The sequence below is a fragment of the Meleagris gallopavo genome, chromosome 1 (assembly GCF_000146605.3).
Source record: "Meleagris gallopavo isolate NT-WF06-2002-E0010 breed Aviagen turkey brand Nicholas breeding stock chromosome 1, Turkey_5.1, whole genome shotgun sequence".
Classification (NCBI taxonomy): Eukaryota; Metazoa; Chordata; class Aves; order Galliformes; family Phasianidae; genus Meleagris; species Meleagris gallopavo.
Window position 1 is genome coordinate 85,120,819 of NC_015011.2, and position 19,403 is coordinate 85,140,221.

Here is a 19,403-nt window from a genome sequence, read left to right on the forward strand (position 1 = left end):
GTGATTGTGCCAAGCCAAGGTGGGCTCTATGCACATTTTCACCTAATAATCATGATCCTGAAGCACTGTCATCACACTCATTGAAAGATCAGAGACATGCATAATCTGACCAACAAATCAGCAATGTGACTGATAAGCTGATCTTGCCTGCTCTTTTTTTTTCACTGCGATTTTATCATACTTTCTGCTACAGGAAAAGCCATTTCAGTAATAAATAAGAACAAATAAAATTCTTTAGGGATGATTTAGGTATAACAAAATTCAGTCTTGTACTGATGCAGGAGGCATGCATAAGACAATCCAGTATAAATCCCTTCAAACAGGTGAGAGCAAGATTTATGTATCAGGTTTTGAGGGCTCCTGTCTTGAGATATTAAAGGATGATCTTCTTTACAGTTTAGAAATTACTTTTTTACATGACAGCAAGAGCTATCCCTGAAATTTCAATCTTCATTCCAAAAATCGCCCTTACCGAGTGTATACAGCACACTGGAAAAAGTTATGAATATATTTGAAATCCAAGTTGCAGATGAAAAACAAGATCCTATCTGTTCATATCTATTAAAGAGAGCATCTTAATGTTTTTCAGATGTAGATAACTATCTTTGATATCCTATAAGTAATTATATTCTGTCCACCTGGCTTCTCTGTGGGGCTTCAAATTAAAACAATACTTAATCTCCCCTAAGTTGTGAGACAGTATGTCTGAGTTCCAGCTAGGAGATTTTACATTTCTTCAGTAGAGGAACTAATTACCATTATCCCTAGTGCCTGCATAATCTGAAGCTAAAATATCTCTTTTTCTCCTGTATTTGCACCTTCTGGGTCCCAGAAGGAAATAATATTTCTTAACTTGAAAAAAGTCTTTCAAGTCCTATCATGCTGATATTCTTCTCTTTCTCTTTTCCCTCACCTCTAGTTTTCAGCCAGAGCTTTCTAAATATTTTAGTATTTATCTGGAGTACTAAGACTTTTTAAAAGCTTGAGTGCTAACAAAATGGCTTTCTTTATGTACAGGAGGAGCTGTTGACTCCCGTGAGGGCAGAGTAGCCTTGCAGAGAGATCTTGAGACATTAAAGGACTGAGCAATCACCAACCACATGAAGTTCAGCAAGAGCAAGTGCCAGATTCTGCATCTGGAATGGGGCAGTCCTGGCGATATATATAGAGACTGGGGGATGAGAGGCTGGAGAGCAACCACACAGAAAGCGACCTGTGGTTTTGGTGGATGGCAAAGTTGAATGTGAGCCAGCAGCATGTCCTGGCAGCCCAAAGAGCCAGCCATACCCTGGAAAGGGTCAGGGTAGTGATCAAGTTGTCAGAAGCATGCTTTCTCCCTTACAAGAATTAATGTCCCTCCATATCAGATAGACATCAGTGATGCAAATGGGGAAAGACCTGTCTTAACCAGATACCCCTGATATCTCTGGCTCCATATCCAAAGTTGAGAGGGATTGAAGTTCTCAGATATCCTAGTAACTCTTAACAATGGGAAGCAGACATACCAAACATTCTAGCCAAGACCACAAGCCAAACTAATTTATGCCTCTATTGGAGATCATGTGGAGATCATGTGGATAAGTATGTACCATCTCTTCAGTCATTTGGACGATCAAAGTTGAGATAAAGTCCAAATAACTTTGTTCTCTTTCAATTAATTAATAACTTCCAATCTGAAGTTTTCTCTTTCAAAACAGGATAACCTAGAGAGCTCTGTTTTGGTTTCCCGTGTTTCCAAATTAACAGAAAATAGATTTTTGGCCACATGAATAATGTATTTTTGTTCCAGAAGACGTTGCTCTGGCATTTTGTTGACAAAAACTTCCCTACATAGCTTTGGTACTGCATTGCAGTACCAAGATAGCAGTTGTCTTTCTGTCAGTCATTTTTCTGCTATCCCAGTGCCTCTGTGAGAGCACAGGTTTTAGTCTCTTCTATTGCAAATTGTTGAACCTTAAAAAATTAATTGCAAATACACTAGTGATCACTTCCATAGATGGAGCCTGAGGCAAAACACAGATGAAAAATATGGAATTTCCTCTGACATTTTCTGGATAACGCTATCCATGAAATTACGAATAAAATCACCAGGGCAAGCTACTCATTTTATATGTGCCCTTCCAGTCAGACCAGATATTAAAGTCTCCTTCCATCAAAGTTTTCTCAGCTCAGACAGAATTTCTGCAGAGCAGAGTTATTCAGATAATAGTAACATTTTATTCCACATTTGTTTCTAACTATCTACATACAGGTAATTTCTGTATTCTTTTTTTTTTGCTGCTGAACCAACTCTACATTTTGTTCACTGGGCTTTGTTTGCCATGTATTCATCCTTAGAAGGTGGTGTAGAGACTTCTGCAAATGTGGTACAGGCTCAAGCACTGTATGCTACAGGAATCCCCTAAGAATTGGTGCAGGAAGCTCTGACACAATTCAAAAAGAAAGTAAAGAAACAGGGATTTGGGAACAAGCAAAATAACATTTATCTCCAGTAGACCTCAGCATCTGAAACTTCTCATTTGTAATGAAATAGTTCTCCTTAAGAACAATCCAGATGACAGGTGGGGAAACCTAGAGCTGATATCTGACCTGTCAGCACTGCTTAGCAAATTCAAGTCTCAGCCAGCCCAATACTGAATAGGGCTAAATCTTAACACTAGACATCTTCCCTGCCAGGACCTAGCCTAATATCTTGAAATATAACATTCAGTTATTCACCTTGCATAATACTGGATCCATAACAGAGAGTAAGGGATCTAAGTATTTAGATATGTATTTTCTTCTAAAGCCATATATTGATCATCAGTATTGATGGTATGAAGGCTCACTGGAAGAGAAGGATTCCATGTGAAAGAAAAATATCTTAATCCTTCCATAGCATGAGCTGCATTGATATCTCACTGTTCTCCACTAAAATAATATTCACTGAAACCCTGAGAGTAAAGGTCTTTATGAAATTCTTTTTGAGAAAGCACATATCCTACCTGTAATTTCTGAAATAAAATGAGTAGGCTGGTTAAAAGCATTTTGAAAATAAATATGAAAAGTTAACCTTGTATGACACATCTGAGCTGTTCCTGTGTTATCCCAGTTGAGATAATTTATAAAACAAGTATTTGCAATGGGAGAATGCAGCATGATATGAACTCATGTGAATGCATTGTAACAGTCAAGTATTTAATCACTTTTCAATTCTTATTAAATGAAAACATTTTCCAGTATTGTCTGAACTGTGCTCACTGTAGTCAATGGGTGTTCAACTCCTTTACACAAGAGAATTGAGTTCACCACCCTGCATAATGAAGGCTTAACTGTATTTTAAACTATAACTCAGCGGGTGATTGAATATTATCTGCTTTACAGAAAAAATACAACTAAAATGAGCTCTTCAGCTGTAAATAATTCTGTCATAAAGGAGAAAGCTAATGTTTTTCTTGGGTAACAATCTCAGCTCTGCTGCATGGTGCACTGATTCTCCCTAGTCAGTTCTTGATGTCATATCATCAGCTACTCCAAAAAGGGAATATTAGCAGGGCCTTTGTGAAAGCCGTCTTCACTAAAATGAGCATGGAAAGTCACATAAAGAGTTTGGAGAAGGGCATTCCCTGACTCCATTTTATTTTCCCTAGCACAGTGAGAAGGAAGATGTCATCTACAAATAGCTCTTCCTTCCTTCTCTTCTCAGGCTCCCAAAGCTAATCTCTATGGTATGAATGTCCTGGAAATGTTCTCATTGGCTTTCGCAGACTTCAGTTCATATTTATAATACAAAACTAAGGTTTAAAATCATGTTTTCTTTTTAAAATATCCAAAATGTAAAAACAAACTTTGGATATCAAAATAAACATTTCAGATCAATCTATAAACATTCAGATCAATCATTAGAACGCCAGCAGGTTCTGAAAGATGCCACCATGACAGATTTCTCTCCCTCAATACTGCTTTCATGATCACACACATTTTCATTTGGATCATCGTTGTATTTGAGTTTTCAATAGTGTGTAGTCCAGCTACCTCATTTTGAATGTTAATTTCCTGAAAATGATTGAAAACCATATTTTTAATCTGTGGCAGGTGCTTGGTTATGACAGAATCCTTTTATTGTTGTTGCCATTGGCACACAATGTCTGATCCAGGAAAATGTCTTTTTCCCATGGCTATCAGCCCAGCAATGGCTTTGTTAACTAACTAGTTACACCTAGCCAGATTCTGAATGTTTGCAATCATTTACTTGTGTTGCTACATATTGCCTTCCATCATTTTGCAAAGCATCTCTTCAGTGATGTCAACTTCCTCTTGTCAGCACTTTGGTCTGTAAGTAGCCCACTCCATGGAGTGTTATATCCCAGTGATACTTCCCCAAATCCCTGGCTAGCACAAGGGTTACTTTGTGGTCACTTGCCACATGGCCTTCTGGGAGGGCTTTCTATTCAAAGGCAACAGAATGGTCTAGGAATAGGATGGTCAGAACTTAGGATTTCTTTGTCATCCTTTCAGGTTTGCTATCCAGAGTGAAAGAGTGATTACTGTTTAAGAGATATCAGTGCCTATCTCTCTTCTTCGACTTCTGCTTTATCAGGTATGTGAAATGGCTTCTCTGGACAGGTGAGGCTGTGTTTAAAGGCAAGAAACTCCAACAACTAAAACATCTTAAGTCATGTTTGGGTTCATGCTGCAGGCCCACCTCCCTTCAGCTTCTCGAGACTACCACAGAAGTCTGTACATTCTTGAAATGATTCTTGCACTGAAGTATAGGTGTCACTGGCGTCTATTTAATGTGCAAATAACCAGTGTGATAGGAACCTGATCACCAGTGTGGAGTTCCTGTCCAAAAAGAATAGGTTATTATTTTCTTGTATGAATGTATTGATCCAACATAGTAGAGAGCTGTGGAAAAGGTCGACAAGGACCACACCATAAATCTTGATGAGCTCCTGTATGCACACACTCAAAAAGAAAAATGCGAACCATTATCTTAGAAGAATCTGCAGAACATGTAAGGAAGATGAAAGGTCTTCATGGAGACCAGAGCGTAGAGGAGGAAAGGAGAGGAAAAGAGAAAAGGGAGAAAAGAAAAGGGAGAAGGGAAAAGAACTTCTGAAGGGAATTTTCCCTAAAATGCTGTATTGGAAGTGCTGAGTCATGGCTTGAACCAGTGATTGACAACCTGGTAGGAAGGCAGGGTTAACCCAAGGGCACTTTGATGCATGCAGTGCACCTGAGTGACTGGAAGGCTTGGATCCAGGATCCGCCTCTTCCCGGTCTTCATTTAAGGGTTGGCAATTGAGGCAAGGGTACCTCATCCAGGAATCCCTGCCTAACTGAGGGTGTTACAGGCCTTCTGAAGGTAAGTAGCTTCTTCCTCTTATTTCTACACCCACTGCTGTTGTGTTTGTGCAGATCTTCACTTGCTGTGGCCTAGGATCTTGTTGCTCTGTTGTCATCATTGTGCTTTCCATTGTGTTACAAGTGCCATGGGATAAATGATTTGAACTAATGGTACTGGTCCTACTGGCACAATTGTAGGAGTTAGTGGCAGCTTAACCCACTCAGGATCCCACTACTACATTTAAAAGATAAAGTAGAACAAAATTTCTACTTGATAAAAGCCTTTGTGCGTTATTTAGATTATTTCTATAATGCTTTTGCTTTGTAGCTTTAAGATCTATAGCCAAGGACACTATGGAGCAACATTTGGACAGCCAAAAAAGGATTTCCTTCCATTGGGTTGGGATCCTTGTACGAATACGAGTTGGATCTGAAAAAATATGAGAGGACCAACTGTGTACAAAGATCTCTGTAACCTGTAGCTTATGCTGCTCAGTAACAGACTGCCAAATAAGCCAAGAGGGAGCTATATGTATGCCTGATGCAGTCTTCCATAGCAGCAGGTCTGATTCATTTTTCTGTCCTTTCCTCTTACTCCTGGTGCCTCCTACTTGTCTGAATATGCATCACCACAACCACTTCTGGACTATAGGTATTACTTATGTCTATTGGACAGTAACAGCACTGACTTCTGTAGCAACAGTCTCTTCCAGCCATGCTGTGCTGTATATTATATTAAAGACTTCTAGAATTATACACTATGAATAAAACAAATAAGAATAGGGAGGAAAGCAGATCTAGAAAACCTACATATCCTCAGCAATTGACGATCCTGAAAATTGAATTTTTCTGCTTTTTTTTTTTATGTTTCTTTAGAGCTTAAAATATCCTTTGCAAATGAAATAATTATCCAGAAGATTATATCATTGTTAAGTTGCTACAAAATGTAACTGTAGCTAAGCAAGGCCTTGGATTAGATTTTTAGCTTGAATTTGCTCAAATGGAACTTTAGGCTTTTCTTTTAAAGAAATTCCCCTTGTGTGTCTAAGCACAGAAGAGGAAGGAAACTGCTTAACTTCTCTGCAGTTTGGAGTTTGGCTAAACGTGTTTGTGACATGCAGATGATCGCTTTCTCTTGCAGCATTTTAATGATGTGACTCACTAAACTCAGCCACCTTCCTGTAAATTTTCCTCACTTGCTTCCTCTTAGCTTATTTTCACCTCATTCAATAACTATTAACATAATTCTGTTGTTAGAAGATAGTAGGGGTTCATTGCTACTCTCCTACAGCCACTCTCTACCCTGATGTAGTCACCTGTCTGCATAAATTGTTCTGGTTAAGAAAAAGCAATTTTCAAAATGCAGAGATTTTAACAGCCAGATTAGTAGTTGGTGTAAATGAGCTTAGCTCTGAGCCATGGTGTTTTTCCAGTAGTGATTGATTTACCCTAGATGTGGCTATGTTGGGATTAGAAAGTCTGCAAAGCAATTATTCTTTATTTCCTTTTACCTTTGCTCACAGCATCTTCAGAGCTGCCACCCCCTCAAACATCTGGGCACAGACTTGCAAAAAATCAACCTTGTCCAGCTGTGCTTGCTTACCGTCAGGGACTCAGACTCAGCCTGGCCTCCCAGGAGTGGCTTTTCTTGTAGAAGCCTGAGGGGCTCAGCTGAGTCACAATAAGAGTTTCACATGGTATTAAGTACCTTTGGGAGCTCTGGTCATTTCACAGAATCACAGAATCGTAGGGGTTGGAAGGGATCTCCAGAGATCATTGAGTCCAGCCCTCCTGCCAAAGCAGGTTCCCTACACCAGGTCACACAAGTAGGTGTCCAGGCAGGTTTTGAACATCTCCAGAGAAGGAGACTCCACAACCTCCCTGGGCAGCCTGTTCCAGTGCTCCGTCACCCTCACCGTGAAGAAGTTCTTACGCACATTCGTGCAGAATTTCCTATGCTGCAGTTTCTGTCCGTTTCCCCTCGTCCTGTCTCCACGTACTGCTGAAAAGAGTCTGGCCTCGCCACTCTGGCCGCCACACCTCAGATATTTATAGACCTGGATCAGGTCCCCTCTCAGTCTTCTTTTCTCAAGGCTAAACAGACCCAGTTCACCTTAGCCTTTCTTCATAGGGGAGATGCTCCAGGCCCTTCACCATCTTTGTGGCCCTCCGCTGGACTCTTTCCAAGAGATCCCTGTCTTTTTTGTACTGGGGAGCCCAGAACTGGACACAGTACTCCAGATGAGGCCTCACCAGGGCAGAGTAGAGGGGGAGGATCACCTCCCTCGACCTGCTGGACGCACTCTTTTTAATGCACCCCAGAATGCCATTGGCCTTTTTGGCCACGAGGGCACACTGCTGGCTCATGGCCAACCTGTCGTCCACCAGGACGCCCAGGTCCCTCTCTGCAGAGCTCCTCTCCAGCAGCTCATCCCCCAGCCTGTATTGGTGCATGCAATTATTCCTCCCTAGGTGTAAGACCCTACACTTGCTTTTGTTGAATCTCATCTGGTTTCTTACTGCCCAGCTCTCCAGCCTGTCCAGTTTAAACCAGTTCAGCAGTTGACTAATGCATGATTCATTTTTAGGCATGATAATTCAGGAGGGGCTGCAACAAAACCCACACTGAGGTGTTTCTGCTGCTTTTAATTACTGTTTTAGGGAGCCAAGAACTCTTGCAGAGGAGAAAAAAATAACCATCTATGATAACCTCAGCAAAGTCCAAGTTTTTCACTTTTGGACTGTGACACTGTAAGCTATGGCAACTGGGACTGCAGACAGATATGAAATAGATGATGATACGGCAGTATAAGCAAGTGATCCAGTATTGCAATCCAGAGCCAACTGTGTTATGCTAGAGAGGAAGGTGGGCCAAATTCATCCATTGTGCAATTCGTGTTCTTTCTCTCTCTCTCTTTTCATTTATTTTTTATATCTGCCAAGAGAGCAGTTCAGAGAACATTACACTGTCATAACATTGTACTCCATTGGCAATATTCCTTAATTGTAGTAATAATACATAATCAGCCATATACATATGCATTAATATATTAGCTGCGTAGCTTCATCACTAACTTTTTTTTTTTTAGCAACTAACAACAGCTATGTTTGGCTGCCTCATCACCTGGACTTCAAGATGTGAATTTCTTTCTATGACATTCTGGGGGTGTATGTTACCTTTATAATAAGAGCCAGTTATGTTTCTGTCAGAAATCCGTGAATTTTTATTGTGAAGTCTATAATTTTTGTGCAGTGAGATTTTTTCAGAGCTCCAAACAGTACTGCAAAGATCTCATTGATGTGGCTGGTAAAGGGCAAATTGCTGGCATGTTCACCTCTGAGAGGAATTTAAGGACACCTAAAACTATCACTCTTTCTGCCTCCAGGTGTTTGTACTTAGAGTTCTGAGAAAAAGGCCTTGCTTCGAGGTGGCCAGAGCCTGATGAAGACTTTGCTGTGACACCTTGAATGTACCTGTTGAGTCTGTGAGAGCAAGCATTATTCTCCAAGCAGAGAAAGGCAGCTTTTGAGTGGCAAAGAACATATTGGTTTACTAAGAAAAAAAAAAATGAAATAATTAGTCTTCACAAAAATTAAAAGAGCAGAGAGGCAGCTGCTCAGCTATGTTGAAGCAGAACAACTTCAGCTGGTCACAGCTGCTCTTTGAGGGTGTGTAAAATTTAACATAGCTTTCTAAGTTTCACCAGCCATTCACTATCACAGACTGTGGTACTTGAATATGGGTCTACAGGAATTCAACCACATACTGCTGTCCTACATATTAGAGTCACAGCTTGCTCTTACAACTTGAGAGCCAGCTGAAGAGAGGACATCAGTGTCTATGAAAAACAGATACCAGGGAAAAAAAGTCTCATGATGTGTACTCAAGATGTTCATACTAGAAGGATATAGCACCAGCTGAGGTAACAGTGAAGCTAAAAGAAAATAAATAGTGGAGACCAAAAACTTATGCCTGCCTCTGAAAGCCTTGAATGACATCTGCTAAATGGCAGTGCTACTCAATTTGCAAACAAATAGCTAAAAAGGGCATGGACATGTAGAATGAATGGATAACCTTTTTTCTGTGCTTTATAGAGGTGAAGTGTGGGACGGTGGAAGGAATGACATTGGTAAAGGAACTAACTTTGAAGTGATACAGAAAAATGAACAAGGGAGGAAAATAAAGGGAATGGGAAGAAATGGAGCAAGAAGAACATTATTTTGTGTAAATTAAATTTAAATAAAAAAGGATGACACTGGCTCAGATCTTGTCATACTAAGGTATTTTAAGGCCAACAGTAATAAGAGAATTATATATAATGTGAATGCCCCAGGAGTGCCAAGCACACCTTTTCTCTTTTCTAATAATGAAGCTGCTGAAGCACATTTGTCATGAAGATGAATAAACACTCTCTATACTGACCAAAGAGGTAGTCTGGGTCACTTCGTATCTTTAGAGCTCATTTGCATCAAGGTGAAGAGTAGTGAAGTCTAGTGGGGAAAAAAGAAGGAAGAAAATGGGATGGTGACTTCATCACCTCCCTGAACAGCCTGTTTCAATGCCTGGCCACTATTTCAGAGAATACTTTTTTTTTTTCTAATAATCAACTGAAACCTATCTGGTGTAACTGGAAGTTGTTCTCTCTCATCCTATCACCATTACATGAGAGGAGAGGCTGATGTCCACCTTGCCACAATGTCCTTTCAGTTGTACAGGTCTCCTCTCAGGTCTCAGCTTTCCTCACAAGACTTGGCAGGCAACGTTGATGGTAGGTGGACAGTTGGACTAGACAATCTTAGAGGTCTTTTCCAACCTTAATGATTCTGGGAAAGAAAAGAAGGAAAGAAAAAAGAAGGGAGGAAGGAAGAGATAAAGAAAAGAAGAAAGAAGGAACAAAACAAAATAAAGGAAGAAAGAAAATGGAAGAAAACCTCAGAACTGATGGGTTGACTTTTGACCTGTCTTTTGAGTCTCCTTTAATAGCTTCAATGGGCCTAGCAGAGGTTCCTTTTCTGTGACTTGCTATCTCCAGACTGCTGTAGAATTTTTCTTCCACTCATGTGCAATCAGCTCAACAGTATGCAGAGAAACTATATTTGAATAGTAACAGGCATAAAGGAAAACTGTGAAACGCCTGTATACAAGTTTATCATGGGTGTTGGAATATGTATGATGTCTTCTTTCTAAGGGCTAGAAGATTTTGTCACTTAAAAGAAAGGGAAGAATGAATCAATAACATGCATTAAATCTGGCAACGTTAAAAGAACAATTTATTCTATTCTCAGAGGAATACAACATGGTAATGCCGTTACTGGACGTGGCTTAGTTTTGGCTGATACTGTCACATTCCAGCAGCTACCAAGACAAAGGTGTTTATGAACCAGACAGTTGCATAGAGGCATGTTGGCAAAATGCTACTGATGTCACAGGGCAGATGCAAGACAGGACAGGCAATAGCCACAAAGGCAATTGGTTTGTAGGATTATAGACAGGGGAATTCTTGTTTCTGGTCTCACATAGTCTGACTCTGAAAGCTTCAAGGAAGAAATAGCAATATATTTTTAGCTTTCTGGAAAAAAAAAAAGAAGTCCAAGAATGACTTGTGCTGCCAAGAAAAACTGAACAGTGCACTGCCACAGGATATAGAAATCCATGGTACATATTTGATCGCAAATATTTAGACTCATTAATTCACATTCAATCATTATTAAATATGATCATTTGGATGTGTCTTGTCAGAAAGCACCTGAATATTATCAGATGTTCTTTGTCAGATGTGATTCATTTTAGAGTGGTAATTTCTTCACATGCTTTCCCTGTGTAATTGGACAGCAGCAAGGCCGGGATGCTGTAGTCCAGATGAAGCTCTAGTCTGACCTCCTGTGGCCTTTCTCCTCTTCTTATCAGAGCAAAACCATGCATCACACTGAAAGCAAAAAATGGTCATGTGGTAGAGTATATTTGTTCCAGAAATTGCCATTCTAATGCATGATGCTGAGAGGTAGCTGCCCTTCAGCTCTCTTGGACTCCAAACAGATAAAATATCAGTCCCAAAAACCATTCTAGACACATCCTTAGACAAACAGACCCTTATCGCAAAGGCAAAGTTATTAGCTGTTCTCTTACTTGCCCTTGAGGGAGCACAGCTATAGCCCATGGTGTTCTGCGTGACCCCTGGTCCCATAAAACCTTTTCTGTCTGCTTAGCATCTCTCAGCACAGACAGCACTACTGAGCTTCCATCAGACAACCCACAGTGCTTAACACTGACGGAGCAAGATTTTGCCAGTCCAGGGCTTAGCACTGCAGTCTTGCTATAAGATGTACTTATTATTACTGTATAGTTTCTAACAGCACGTTTTCCTATAGGAATAATTCCGACTTTTGACTAGTCTGTGTAATGATGGGGCAGTTATACTCACAGAGCGGCAGTTGTATGTATAAGCAAATACTTTTTCAATACCACCCAGAGAGAAGAAAGGGATATTTGTCTCACCAACTTTTTCTAGAGAAACTTAGGTATTTGATTGAGACCTAAATAGAAGCAATGATCTTCACTTTGTGTTAATCCTTAAAGAGAGCTGCTTGCAATCTTTTTTGTGTCTGGGGAAGCCTATATGTTTTCCTGTGGATGCCTGCATGGATAAATTAAATCTAAGCCCACCAACACTCAGTCTGCTGGCTTTAGTCACCTTTTAAATGACCCTGAAACGTAGTCCTTGGGTCACTGTCCTGTTACCCAGATTATGGAATCACTACTGTAATTCTTCAAAATTTGGAAGCACCTTGATGTTTGAAGAGGGTGGAGAAGTATAAGTCTGCATTATGAGTCTCATCACAAAGTCATCCCTTGGATTTGGCATCAAGCGCAAGCCTTTCCTTCTGCGTGAAGAAGGGGTGATAAAGCAAGCTAAAGTCCTTTTTTGCCAAACAAAGGTGGACTTTGTATGCGCAGAGCAGCCTCTCCTGAGAACAGTAGTTGTATCTCAGTTGTCACTTTGTCCACGGCAAGTGTGAATTGAACTAAGAACAAGAGGAAGAGGAGCAGGAAAGAGGAGTAAAACAGTGCCAGGGTGAGATCCTGTTGCCTTCTGTAAGTACAGCCGGTAGTTAAGCACCAGGGAGACAGATGAAGTGTAAGGAAATGGATAAACCTGGAAAAATTAAGCAGCAGCTGCTTGCCTTTGAATAAACTCACAATGCAGGTTGGAAGATTTCCAATCACAAAAAGGGAGAAGTTTGGGAACAGCCTTCAAAAGGAAGACTGAAGCAAAATGTATAGCATTTAAGATGGAGACTGATTGTTTTACACAGTACATGTCATGGCAGCCAACAGTCACAGCAGTCACAGCAAACAATTTCTGCACAGGACCTTTTCCAAATTCCTATGTTGTCATAAAATTGAGATGAATTCACAAACCTGGCTACAAGAGAAGAATTACAGATGAACAGAGCAGAAGTTTAGATCAAAAACATGTATGCAGTCAGGAAAGCATCTGTTGCTGTGCAACAAGTTTTTTGATAGTATGTCGTGTTTGAGATATGAGGGGGAGTTTCAAGATGCAAGAGGGGAACCCAGAGCCTGGCAGCATTTCCAGAATATGCTGTAGTCTAACCAGCACAAAAATCTGTTCTGCCACTGAATCTCTAATGCTGAAAAAGGCTTGTGGCAAAATGACATCCAGGTAATATTGGTCAGTGGCTCAGGTGTAGCTTTTGTATATTAGAATGTGAAATGAGTTGAATAATTGTTTTTTCTGTTATTAATTTTTGTAAGTGTGTGGGTGTAGACAGGCAGGTGCTTGAGATTGCTGGTTAGTCTGTTATTGCTCAAGCCCAGCCACAGATTCGGTGAATTGAATGCACAAGGTCAACAGAACAGCAAACAAACAGGTAAATGGGGTCAGCGTGTACCTACAGCTGTGTTACAGATGAGAAAGCACAGGACGAGATGTCGAGACTTGCCTGAGCTGCAGGCAGCATGAGGCTGCATGGCCAGGGTTGAACAGCCCTGGTGTGACCAGCACTGCCTGTAGGGAGTTGATTGCAAAGGGCTGGTCTACCGAGAAGGCAACAACAGACAAGTTGGCATGACTGAGAAGTAGGTTGCTTGCTTTCTGGACTTTCTGGAAACAGGAAAGATCATATTTGAACTCATAATTGGGAGTGACTGGAATTAATCTACAGTGTCTGACCTACTCAACAAGCAATGACCATTCTTATTCCTGTCTAGTGCTGTACTTAGTGATGGCCCGAACATCACCATCTAAACATTGTCCTCTATCTCAAGAGCCCAAATCCACTGGCTGAAACAAGGATTTCTGTGCCTTCCTTATGAGTATATCCTTGCAGCTTCCTCATGCAAACAATGACAGGAAGGCATCCTAATGAGCAACAACTCCAAGTTCTTCCACATGAAGTCATTTCAGTTTTCTTATTGCAATTTAGCATTTTTATTACGTAATATATGTAAAGTAGTTGCATATTTTCAGTCATTCCTGCCTCCTCCATGCTTCCAGGCAGCCTTTTTCTCCTCTCTAGCAGCTGCCTTGGGCTACATGTCCATTCAGAAAGTGTTGAAAGTGGGTTCTCAAACCATTTGACAAAGCATTGTTGTCACACGGGAAACACTTCAGAAACAGTTTTAGAAGTTTATTTCACTAGCTGAAAAGCCAAGGTGCAAGCTACTTTTCTGTGACTCCTTCAGTCATTTCAGTAACTCCTCACTGTAATACAATTTGAGCAAGGTGGTGGGAGGAGATCAGTAAAGGTCGCCAGCTATATCCAAAGATTTAAGAGTAATTCCAGCAATAAAATGCATGATAAGTATATTGGGGCTAGGAGTCTGTGCAGCTTACTGGCCTCCTTGGAAAGAAGGGCAAAAATGTGCCAAAAAATAAGCCCTTGGCTGCAGCTTTCCACAGGCCAGCCCCCAGAGCCCCTCCTCTGTGTACACCCAGTCAAAGAATAAGGCTGCTGTTTCTTCTTCATCTTCTCTTTGCTCACAGTTTGGGTTTTCCTTCAATTAAAGAGAGGATTCTGTGGGTAGAGATGCATGAAAAATTAAAATGTGTTATTACTTATTCCCCTTTTCAACCATTTCCTTCCCTGAGGGTTATCTGCTTCTTAACTTTACCTGGTGACATGAGTGAATTGTTCATTTCTTTCATTAATCTCCATCCTACACAAACCTCTCTATTCAGAGAGGTTATCAAAATTAAAATATCAGTCTTTTGTCTGGGAATGTTTCCTTACCTATTATCACACCAAGGATTAAGAGAATTGAAAGAAATGCAAAGAGTGGAAGAGGGAGGGAAAAGAATTTTTGCCCAGGAAGAGGGAGGAGAATTTTTTTAATTGGAAAATGCAGTGATAAAATCATGAAATTAATGAAGTGAGCAAGCTCAAGGTCAGTGCAGTACCTGAAGATACCTTAAGCACATTTTCTAGTTTGGTTTTTAAGAAAACAAAGCTGATCTGATCAGCCAGTCTGTGCACAACTGTCTGTTTGCTTTTCCATTCCCCATTCCACCATGATTTTCAAACCAGTTGGCAGATTTCAGTCAAATATAAGAGAAGGGTGATAGTTTACAAAATAGTACCCTGTCTCCCCTTTTCACAAGAAAGCCACAGGCAGGGCTTTGGGACCGGACTCCAACAATTACACTGTTTTCCCAACTGATTTTGATACTCTCCAGTGACTTCTAACTGGTGCCCAGCACCCTGTGTGTTGCCACCAAGGCACCCCATGAGAGGAGGACTGCAAGGGAGGGCAGCACTGATTTTATAACTTCTGGAGCACCTAATATCAGGCGGAGGACTTAGGTCTTGTAGTTCTATTGTTCAAGCAAACTGAAACAAATCCACTGGAAATTCTGTTTTATTACTTCTTCAGCTCGTAGAGCTCCTTGGCTTTGTTAACATTACAGCACATCAAGTTAGCAGCAGCCTCTTAAACATCCTGATGTCTTACACTTGGAAATGGGGAGCTCCTGCACTGTGAGTGGTCTTAGGCTCAGGAAAAGAAAGCATCTGCACGACAGATCATGAATAATTAATCCTGATGACAGTGACCCACAGATGTGACGTCGCCATTGGGCACATTAAGTTGCTGAGCACCCCTTGGGGGGATGTTAGGAGATGTGTTACCTAGGGAACTCGAAGATATTAATTCATAATTTATTATATGAGGGAAATAAGAAACTAGAGAAGTCCATACAATTCTGATCAGATTTCATTTCTCTTTAGTCTCGCCTAGAAGGCCATTCAAGTGGTCTTGAGTTCTTATATAAAAATATGAACTCTCTACAGGGAACATTCTTTTCTGTGTGCAAAATTCAAAATTACTGTACCTAATATTAACAGCTAGATCTATTTTAATTATTAGAACTTACTGAAGCATGAGTCCAAAAATAACAGGTAAATCAGAGAGAGAGGGAGAGACCCAAAAGGCAAAACAGGTCACCAAGCTTCATTCAGCAAGTGGAAAACAGCTTGAATCCTGGTTCTCAAAGAATCTCTCTGAAGTTCAGTCTTGTGAAATCACACTTTGTCTCCTAACCCCTACACCAGTAGCATGTCCTGCAAGAATCTCTCTCTCTACAGAGAGTTCTTGGTGCTGATATCACCTGCAGTGCCTGGCTGCTGGATGTCTGTGGCTGAAAACCTCTTTTGATACCATCTTTTCTTTCCTCTTTAGTGTATGTGCTTTACTTTCCTTTTAGGAGTGAGTTTCTTTTGTTCCTCCTTTTTCTCCCCTGGTTTTGTTCCTCTCTTTTCTCCCCTAAATTGCACAGCTTTCTAGCAGCTTTTATCTTCCCTTTCTTTTCTTCTTTGAGTCTTTGAGTGAAAGAGAATCACGCACCTCTTAAGGGAGCAAGTTGCATGTAAAGTTTTCATCTTGAAATTGAATTAACTCTTTGTTGGATATCCCTATCTATAGCTCTTGGGGTAATAATCAGATTCTCTTCACCTTTGCTTAGGATCACATGATTTGGTAAGCACACCAAAGTGTCTTTTTGCACTCATTGCAGACAGAGTGTCTTGTACATGATACATCTGAGGAAGATTGTACTAAATAGTTTTATTTTTAGATGCTACTCAGCTGGAAGACACAATAACTGGGGCTTCTTTCTGAAAACAGCCCCTCAGGACTACCCTTGTATTTACATTTGATAACAATGTCAGCTTATCACTGAAACTTCTAGTCTAAGCAAACTTCTGCCAGTTCTACATACAGAATTCTACATACAGAAACACTTCAGAAGTTTTGTCCCATGTGGTCTTTTTATCATGTGCTGTACATGAAACTTCCACTCAAAGGAAGGCTATTCAGATGGCAGCTCCATCAGAAAAGAAAGGTTGGCATTGTAACTGAAACTCAACCCTCCCATCCATTATACTTGAGTCACTGATTCTATGGTGACCCATGGGGCTGAGGAAATAAGCAGGAACCAGGGGGACAGTGTAGTTACTGGGGATTTGAGGTAGAAGCTGGAAGGCAATCAGAGACTGGGGCTGTTGCCAATAGGACGAGGAAATATGGTCTGGCTGCATCTCTGTTGCAGACCTGTGCACTGGTAGGAGATACAGAGCTTCAGGCAAGTATCTGTTCTTATCAGAGGAGCGCTGGCAATGATATAGTAAGAAAGAGAGGATGTCTGCATTCCTCAGCTCTGGGAGCACATGTTTTTAGCTTGCAAGGCTTTCTTTTATTTCCTGAAATACAATTCACAAAGGCAGTGAGCCATCCTAGCACAAAGGCACAGTCTGGAAGGATATATCTGTGTACACATTATTAAACATTAAAAGAAAAGTTAGATTAGCAATAGCCCAAATAAAATGCATTGTGATTGAATCATTAATTTTAATAATAATTATAACCAGTACAATAATTTTGATGCTTTTTTCCTTTCACAGAGCTTTTATTATTCAGTGTGAGAACGATCAGAGAACTAGAAAACATGACCTGCAATGAAAGATTGAACTAATTGGCTCTGTGCAATCTGTGGAAGAGAAAATGAAGCAGAGACATGGTAATAGTTTTCAAATACATAAAAGACTGCTGCAGAGAAGAAGGCGGCACTTTGTTTTCTGCATCCATAGTGGATAAGACAAAAAATAGTGGGCTTTGTAGCAAAAATAGATTCTGGCAAGACTTTGGGTAGTTCAGTTAAAGACAGTAAAGTGATGGAATAGTCTGCTTGAGAAAGATCCATCAGGAGAGTTCTTAAGAGTTCAGATAAATGTCCAGTGGGCTGCCTGGCCTGCAGTAGGTGACATTTTATGGTGCCTTCCAACTCTCTTTTCTAATTTTCACCCACATTCATGAAGGCTGTGTTTCTGTTATAGAAAACCTCCTGTCTCACAAAATTGCAGTTAATGGCAATTCTGTCTTTGGCATCTGTCAGAAAAGAATTGGGCCTTTATATGTAGCCAGCAGGTTAAGGAAGTTAATCCTGATCCTCTACTCTGTGCTGGTGAGACCTCACCTGGAGTACTGCATCCAGATGTGGAGTTCTCAGTATAGGAGAGAGATGGACCTGTTGGAGTGCATCCAGAGGAGGGCCACAAAAATTATCCAAGGGATGGAACACCTCTCCTATGAAGACAGGCAAAGAGAGCTGGGGCTCCCATATCATATAACTTAGGAGTCCCTGTAGAGAACATGGTGTGGCCTTTCAGTATTTAAAGGGGAAGCTGTGAGAAAGAAGGAGACAGTCTTTAGCAGGGTCTGTTGTGATAGGACAAAGGCCAATGGCTTTAAACTGGAAGAGGGGAGATTTAGACTGGGTATAAGGAAGAAGTTTTTTATTATAAGGATAGCGAAGCACTGGAACATGTTGCATAGAGAAGTGATGAATGACTCTTGATGACATTCAAGGTTAGGTTGGATGGGACTCTGAACAACCTGATCTACCTGCTGGTGTTTCTGTTCATTGCAGGGGAGTTGGACTAGATGGCCTCTAAGGGTCCCTTCCAGCTCAAATCATTCTATGATTCTTTCAAGAATTGAGTACCAATTAGTGTGTACAAATAAATGTTTCTGAATGTCTTTTCTTCTTCATATGGTTTATGTCTTGCTGAAACTCATGAGATAATACCGTGGGCAAATGATGAGTGGCACATAGGGTAGTGGCTTCACAAACTAAAGTCTCGGATAAGAAAAACATTAATAATATTGCAGGAATTTCAGGAATATGAAAACTTCTAAGTATTTTTATATCAGGGACTTATTATATTAACTCCATACCCTATCCCTTTTTGGCAAAATCAGGGAACAAAGATGTAATCATACTGTCTGAATATCACATTACATGTATATGTAGAATTCCTCTGCTACCAAAGGATGAGCCTCCAAGTGGAAACCAGGCAAAAGAAGCCTACAGTACTATAGGGTATGATGGAAATCCTGCGGACTGCTGCAAGATCACACAACATCTTTGTATGAGAAGGTAGAGAGAAATATCATAACCGGTTAAAGTACAAGGGAAATTACAGCCATGGAGGGCATTGATATGTTTGCATCAGCCATTTTAAGCTTCTCAATTTATTTACTTTTATGGTTTTGAATTATCTGTTGAGAAAATTAGTCTTTCTTTGCATACTCGCTAAATGACGTGGTTACCTAACTTTGCTCCTAAATTATATCATATGAGAATCTCCCTTTGTAATTATCCTGGTACTTGACTGCTGTGCTGTGTTTGACATCCCAACTGATAAGCAGTGATTTCCTGAATCCAGAACTGATGATCCTTGATCTTCAGAGAAAATTGCATCAGTAGTTGGATTTCAGTAACACAGCTTGCAGCCAGTTTCTGGTCAGATCAGCACTACTACCAGTTGAAGCATCTGAAAGCATGATTTTAGTACTTCACAGTTTGCTCAGGGGAAAGCAATAATAATAGTAATACAAACCAGTTATAAAACTGGATTATTTTAATCCAGCCTTGATTCACTTGTATCTGCTCTTTCTCATGTGGCTGGGTTATCTGCTGTATATATGTGATATAAAAAGCATTTCATCTGTATGTTATATAGCATGCACCTAGTTTGAGATGAATGGAACTCTTTGT

The 19,403-nt window shown here is 40.4% G+C and overlaps 1 long non-coding RNA gene across 2 annotated transcripts; it reads left to right on the forward strand.

The window, feature by feature from the left end:
* Positions 1-1,022: 1,022 nt before the first annotated feature.
* Positions 1,023-18,073, forward strand: LOC104913605. Of its 2 annotated transcripts, none has more exons than XR_004161745.1 (3): positions 1,023-1,581; positions 4,498-4,579; positions 17,248-18,073. It is a non-coding gene; the product is annotated as an uncharacterized LOC104913605 (long non-coding RNA). The 2 variants fall into 2 exon arrangements; XR_002118923.1 differs by lacking the exon at positions 17,248-18,073 and adding an exon at positions 8,418-10,150.
* The last annotated feature ends 1,330 nt before the right edge of the window (positions 18,074-19,403 follow it).